The following is an 8,202-nucleotide window of genomic DNA, read 5'->3' on the forward strand; positions in this document are numbered from 1 at the left end:
AGACATGGGACCGGGGGCATTTTGGTAATTTTTCCTAATTTCACGTATTAGCTTAGAATTAATTAGTGTAATCAGTTACTTGAAGTTATATTTACATTATGCAATTGATTTGAACAAATTTGGGCATTTGAAGTCGAGTACTCATGACAAGAGCGTGGTTTCAGGTTGATTTTGAACCGATTCGAGATAAGTAGCTTGCCTAACCTTGTGTGGGGGAAATCCCCTTTGGATTTGGTATTGTTGATAATTGAAATGCCTTGTACGTGAGGTGACGAGTGCGTACTTGTGATAATTGTCGAAAATCCTATTTTCATTAATTAACTATAATTGTGATTTTTTTTCCTGTTTATACTACTTGCAATTTAATCCTACTGTCAGCTTAGGGAAGCATGTCTAATTGACTTAACTGCTTTACTTGCTCGAACTGCCTTATTTGGATTCTGTGCAGCATGCTAGGTTAGAAATACTTGTTTTACCTTGGTATTAAATTTAAATTAAATTGATTGTTCTTCGTGTTGCTGTTGTGTGTTTACTTTGGGACTACGGAACGGTATCCCAGGAGATCCCCCTGTATGTTTACTTTGGGACTACAGATTTTTATTCTGGGAGATCCCCCTGTACTTTTATATTGGAACTACGGAACTGCACCGGTAGATTCCCCCGGTACCAAATATTTACATTTGGGACTACGGATTGGTATTCCGGGAGATCTCCGCGCATTATGAGTTAGACTATGGGACGGCACCTGGAAGATCCACTGGATATTTATATTTGGGACTATAGGAAGGTATCCTGGGAGATCCCCGATTGTTATCTCTGTGTTGAGCTATATTTCTTTCTGTGATTATTTTGTCTCTGTTGTAGTTGTTGTTGTTCTTTCTATCATGTGTTACTTCTTACTGTTGCACTTAATTATATTGTATTATCCTATACTGTTATACCTTGTTTTTCATTTAAAATCAGTAGGGCTCTGACCTTTCTCGTCACTACTCGATGGAGGTTAGGCTTGGCACTTACTGAGTACCGTTGTGGTGTACTCATGCCCTTTCTGCACATGTTTTTCATGTGCAGATCCAGGTACTTCGACTCAGCCTTACTACCCTTGAGGCGAGGTGATTCTGCAGATACTTTGAGGTATATCTGCCACGTTCACAGACCGATGAGTCTCTTTCCATTCTCTCTCATAGTATTAGCCTTTCTGTATTTACTCTTGCTTAGACATTCTGGAGTTAGACACTTGTAGCCATTCAAAAGCTTGTGATTTTATGAGATTCCGGGTTTTGGGAAATGTTGTTTCAGTTTGAGAGTTTGTATTGTATATGTCGAGCGGCATCTTAAATGCTTCATTATGTTATTTCTGCAGTTTCGGCTAGTTTTATTCTATTGTTTTTTTTTTCTGCAATTCATTAGGCTTACCTAGTCATAGAGACTAGGTGCCATCGCGATAGTTCACTGAGGGAGAACTAGGGTCGTGACAAGTTGGTATCAGAGCTCTAGGTTCATAGGAGTCATGAATCATAAACTGGTTTATTAGAGTCTCGCGGATCGATACGGAGACGTATGTACTTATCTACGAGAGGCTATGTAACTGCTAGGAAAATTCCACTTCATTTGATTTCCTTGTCGTGTGAGATTGTTGATATCACAATTCTAAACTTCAGTCTTCTATTTTCTCACATATGGTGAGAACACGTGCTACCAGAGATGATCAGGCACCCGTACCCCCTACTAGAGCCGTCAGAGGTTGAGGTCGGGGTAGAGGCTGAGGACGCGCACGTGGTGCAGCCAGCGCACCCATGTGAGCTACCACCAAGGTGCCACCAGCAGTTACAGTCAGAGTCCAGGCACCTGATGCGCCTACTGCTACTACTACTACAGCTCTCCAAGAGACTCTTGCGCAGTTCATGAACATGTACACCATTCTGGCTCAGGAAGGGTTGATTCCCCTTGCTGCAACCACATCTCAGGTCAGGGGATGAGTACAGACTCCTACCGCCCGCACTTATGAGCAGCGAGTGCATGTTGATCAGGTCCCAGAGATTATTCATGTACAGTCTGCGGTCCCAGATCAGCCCTAGGATAGGGCAGCGGCTTCCGAGGATGAGCAACTGAGGCTTGAGAGGTTCAAGAAGTATAAGCCTCTTGTATTTAGTGGTCTAGCATCAGATGATGCTCTGGGATTTCTAGATGAGTGCCACCGTATTCTTCATACCATGGGTATATCCGGATCGAGCGGGGTTTCCTTCACTACCTTCCAGCTTCGAGGAGCCGCCTATGAGTGTTGGCGTACCTATGAGTTAGATAGTCCGGATAAGGCAGCTTCCTTGACTTGGACTCAATTTTCAGATATGTTCCTTAGAGCCTCAGGGACACATGGCACTCGGATTTTGAGCATTTGCGCCAAGGTACTATGACTGTCTCGGAGTATGTTGTCTATTACACTAGCTTGGCTAGACATGCCCCAGCCTTGGTTTCTATTATTCGCGAGAGGGTTCGCTGGTTTATTGAGGGGCTTATTCCCAGCATTAGGTCTAGCATGACTCGTGAGTTGGATATGGATATTTCTTATCAGCAAGTGGTGAGCATTTCTAGGAGGATAGAGGGTATGCATGCTAGGGACATAAGAGAGGAAGGCCAAGAGGTCTCGAGAGTCGAGCCATTATTTTGGTGCCTGTGCTCCAGCTGTAGTTCGTCAAGGTAGGGGTTATATGAGTCACCCTATTCATTCAGCTCTTCCAGCAGCCAATGGTATTCCAGCTCCTCCTAGGCCTTAGAAGCCTTATTATGCACCTCCAGTATCTAGTGTGCCTCCTGCGCAGGGTGCTTTCAGTGGTCAGTCCAGCAGACCTGGCCCGAGCCAGTCACAGCTGCTACGTCCTCCCAGAGCTTGTTTTGAGTGTGGTGACATACACCATATGGTGAGGGATTGCCCCAGACTTAGGAGGGTTGCACCTTCACAGACTTCTCAGCCATAGTGTGCCCCGCAAAGTTCTCAGGCTATGGTTATAGCTTCAGTTGCTACCCCACATGCTCAGCCAGCTAGAGGTGGAGGTCGGGGAGGTAGAGGTCGCCCTAGAGGGGGAGGCTAGGCCAGATATTATGCCCTTCCTTCCCGTACTGAGGCTATCGCCTTCGATTCTGTCATCACTGGTATTGTCCTGGTTTGTCATAGAGATGCATCGATTTTATTCGATCCAGGCTCCACCTATTCTAATGTGTCTTCTTATTTTGGCCAGCATTTGGGTGTACCTCGGGATTCATTTAGTTCCCATGTTTATGTTTCTACTCTTGTGGGAGATTCTCTTATTGTGGACCGCGTTTATCAGTTGTGTGTGATTTCTCTTAGTGGTTTTGGGACCAGAGCCGATTTATTATTGCTCAACATTGTAGATTTTGATGTTATCTTGGGCATGGAATAGTTGTCGCCCCATTATGCTATTCTTGATTGTCACGCAAAAACCATGATGTTGACTATGCCAGGTGTACCACGAGTAGAGTGGAGGGGTACCTTAGATCATACTCCCAGTTGAGTTATTTCATTCCTTAAGGCTCAGCGTATGGTTAAGAAGGGGTGTGACGCGTATCTAGCTTATGTGAGAGATGTCAATATTGATACCCCTATAGTTGATTCAAGCCCAGTACTACAGGATTTTTCTGATGTGTTTCCAGCTGACCTTCCGAGCATGCCGCCCGATAGAGATATTGATTTTGGCATTGATCTATTGTCGGGCACTCAGCCCATTTCTATTCCTCTGTATCGTATGGCCCCTCCTGAGTTGAAGGAGTTGAAGGATCAATTATAGGAATTGCTTGATAAGGGTTTTATTCCGCCTAGTGTATCACCTTGGGGTGCTCATGTCTTGTTTGTGAAGAAAAAGGATGGTTCTATGCATATGTGCATTGATTATCGCTAGTTGAACAAAGTTACAGTGAAGAACCGGTATTCTTTGCCTCGTATTGATGATTTGCTTGACCAGTTACAGGGTGCATGAGTGTTTTCTAAGATTGACTTGCATTTAGATTACCATCAGTTGAAGATTCGGGAGCCAGATATCCCGAAGACTGCTTTCAAGACTTGGTATGGTCATTACGAGTTCCTTGTTATTTCATTGGGGCTGACCAATGCCCCAGTAGCCTTTATGCATTTGATGCACAGTGTGTTTCGGCCATATCTTGACTCGTTCGTCATTGTCTTTATTGATGATATTTCGGTATACTCCTAGAGTCGGGAAGATCATGAGCAGTACTTGAGGACATTGCTTCAAACTTTGAGGGAAAAGAAGTTATATGCAAAGTTCTCGAAATGTGAGTTTTGGTAGGATTCCGTGGCATTCTTGGGCCACGTGGTTTCAAGTGAGGGTATTCAGGTGGATCCAAAGAAAGTGGAAGTAGTGCAGAGTTGGACCAGACCATACTCAGCTACAGACATCCACAGTTTTCTTGGCTTGGCGGGTTATTACCGTCGATTTATTGAGGGGTTTTCATCCAATGTAGCCCCTATGACCAGGCTGACCCAGAAGGGTGCTCCATTCTAGTGAACAGAAGAGTGTGAGGCGAGCTTCAGAAGCTCAAAACAACTTTGACTACAGCCCCAGTTTTGATATTGCCTACAAGTTCATGGTCTTATACTGTCTATTGTGATGCCTCGAGGATTGGCCTTGGAGCGATATTGATGCAGGACGGTAGGGTGATTGCCTACGCGTCCAGACAGTTGAAGGTACATGAGAAGAATTATCCTGTCCATGATCTCGAGTTAGCTGCCATTGTCCACGCCTTAAATATCTGGTGTCATTATTTGTACAGTGTGCCTTGTGAGATTTTTACTGATCACCAGAGTTTGCAGCATATGTTCAAGCATAAGGATCTTAATTTGCGCCAAAGGAGGTGGTTGGAGCTGCTGAAGGACTATGATATCACTATTACTGTATCACCCGGGCAAGGCCAATGTGGTGGCCGATGCTTTGAGTCACCAGGAGGAGAGTTTGGAGAGTTTGGCTTATTTACCAGCAGCGGAGAGGCCCATGGCGATGGATGTTCAGGCCTTAGCCAGCCAGTTTGTGAGATTGGATCTTTTGGAGCCCAGTCAGGTTCTAGCTTGCGTGGTTTCCTGGTCTTCCTTGTTTGATCGTATCACGGGCGTCAATTTGATGACTCTCATTTGCTTTTCCTCAAGGACAAGGTTTTGCACGATGATGCCAGATATGTGACTATTGGTGATGATGGGGTATTGAGGTTGCAGGATCGGATTTGTGTACCCAATGTTGATGGGCTTCGGGAGTTGATTCTAGAGCAGGCCCATAGTTCACGGTATTCCATTCATCCGGGTGGCGCAAAGATATACCAGGATTTGAGGCTGCACTATTGGTGGAGGCAGATGAAGAAAGATATAGTTGGGTTTGTAGCTCGGTGCCTCATTTGTCAGCAGGAGAAGTATGCGCACCATAGACCGGGTGAGTTGCTTCAGCAGATGGATATTCCGGAGTGGAAGTGGGAGCATATTACCATAGACTTCGTAATTGGACTCCCACAGACTTTGAGAAAGTTCAATGCCATTTGGGTGATTGTGGATCGGCTGACCAAATCCACTCACTTCATTCTTGTGTGTACTACCTATTCTTCGGAGTGGTTGGCAAAGATTTATATCCGGGAGATTGTTCGTCTGCATGTTATTCTAGTTTCCATCATTTCAGATAGAGGCACTCAGTTCACATCAAGGTTCTAGAGGGCCGTACAGCATGAGTTGGGTACTCAGGTGTAGTTGAGTACAGCATTTCACCCTCAGACAGACAGACAGTTCGAGCGCACTATTCAAATTCTTGAGGATATGCTCTGTGTGTGTGTGATTAAGTTTAGAGGGTCTTGGGATCAGTTCTTGCCATTGGCGAAGTTTGCCTACAACAACAGCTATCAGTCTAGCATTCAGATGGCACCATACGAGGCCTTATATGGTAGGCGGTGTAGATCCCCGGTGGGTTGGTTTGAGCCGGGTGAGGCCAGATTATTGGGCACAGACTTGGTTCAGGATGCTTTGGAGAAGATTAAGGTGATTCAGGAGACAAAGAGTTATGCGGATGGAAGGTTTGTGATGTTTCCTATATGGTTGGAGAGCGGGTTCTGCTTCGTGTTTCTCCTATGAAGGGTGTTATGAGATTTGGGAATAAAGGAAAGTTGAGTCCGAGGTTTATTGGTCCTTTTGAGATATTGAGCCGTGTTGGGGAGGTTGCTTATGAGCTCACCTTACCTCCCAGGTTGGCAGGAGTTCATCTGGTATTTCATGTTTTGATGCACCGGAGGGATCACGGTGATTAGTCACACATGTTGGATTTAAGTTCAGTCCAGTTGGACAATGATCTATCTTATGTTGAGGAGCCAGTGGCGATATTGGACAGACAGGTTCGGAATCTGAGGTCAAAGAACATTGCATCAGTAAAAGTTCAGTGGTAGGGTTAGCCGGTCGAGGAGGCGACGTGGGAGATCGAGCAGGATATGCGCTGTCGTTACCCTTATCTTTTAACTACCTCAGGTATGTCTCCATGCTCGTTCGAGGACGAATGTTTAAGTGTAGGAGCATGTAACGACCCAACCGGTCATTTTAAGAATTAACGCCTTGATCCCCTATTAACTGCTTTTCCCGTGTTTATTTCTGCTATTGTGAGTTGACGGGGGGATTTATTTGGAGTTTCGGAGAGTTTTGGGACACTTAGTCCCTAAATGATAGTTTAAGTTTTAGAATTTGGATCGTAGTCGGAGCAGTGTGAAGACGGCTTCAGAATGGAATGTTGTTGGTTCTGTTATCTCCGTTGAGTGATTTCGGGCTTAGGTGCGTGTTCGGATTGTGTTTTGGATGTCCATAGCTTATTTAGGCTTGAAATGCCGAAAGTTGAATTTTTGAAGTTTCCGGTTCGATAGTGAGATTTTAATCTAAGGGTCAGAATGGAATTTCGAAAGTTGGAGTAGCTCCGTAGTGTTGAATGTGATGTATGTGCAAAATTTCAGGTCATTCGGACGAGGTTTGATTGACTTTTTGATCGAAAGTGTAATTTGACAATTTTTGGAGTTCTTAGGCTTGAATCCATGGTTAATTCAATGATTCAATGTTGTTTTAGGTGTTTTGAGGATTGGTATAAGTTTGGATAGTGGTATATGACTTGTTCATGCTTTTGGTTGAGGTCCTGTGGGCCTCGGGATGATTTGGGATGGTTAACGGGGAGTTTGGGAATTGTTGGAGCAGCTTCAGCTACTGATCCTACTATCATAACCGCACCAGCGGTTAGGGAGACGCATGTGTGATTCCTCAGAAACGAGATCCAACTGCAGATGCGGCCAAGGGTGAAGGAGGTAGAAGACGCAGATGCGAAGCTTGTGTTGCACCTGCGAACCCGCAGATGCGGATCCTGGGGCGCAGGTGCGGATAAGGAGAATTAATGAAAAACCGGAGAAGAGGTTGATTATGCATAGGAGCGGTCCCGCAGGTTCGGCCATTGAACTGCAGATGCGGTATTGCCGGGCAGAACATATAAATAGATGCCTTCGCGAATTTGAGTTATTTTTCATCACTTTTATAACGGGAAAAAGCTTTGGGGAGCATTTTCAAGGGCCATTTTCAGAGGGATTCATTGAGGTGAGGTCCCTGGTTCCTAAGCTCGTTATTATGGTGATTTTTAGTATTGTAAGCATGAAATTTGAAGGAAAATCAGTGGTAAATTGGGAGTTAGGGCTTGGTTAATTAGAGAGCTTTGAGTAGTGATTTGAGGGACCATTTGAGGTCCGATTTTGGTACTTTTGATATGAATGAACTTGTGCGAGTATGAGGATTCTGAAAATGTATATTTTAGCCAATTCTGAGATGTGGGCTTGGGGGCGTTTTGGTCATTTTTCCTAATTTCGCGTATTAGCTTATAATTAATTAGTGTAATCAGTTACTTGAAGTTATATTTACATTATGCAATTGATTTGAACAAATTAGGGGCATTTGAAGTCGAGTACTCGTGACAAGAGTGTGGTTTCAGGTTGATTTTGAACCGGTTTGAGATAAGTAGCTTGCCTAACCTTGTGTGGGGGAACTCCCCTTTGGATTTGGTATTGTTGATAATTGAAATGCCTTGTACGTGAGGTGACGAGTGCGTACTTGTGCTAATTGTCGAAAATCCTATTTTCATTAATTAACTATAATTGTGATTTTTTTCCTGTTTATACTACTTG

The sequence above is a fragment of the Nicotiana tabacum genome, chromosome 22 (genome assembly GCF_000715075.1).
Source record: "Nicotiana tabacum cultivar K326 chromosome 22, ASM71507v2, whole genome shotgun sequence".
NCBI classification, from domain to species: Eukaryota; Viridiplantae; Streptophyta; class Magnoliopsida; order Solanales; family Solanaceae; genus Nicotiana; species Nicotiana tabacum.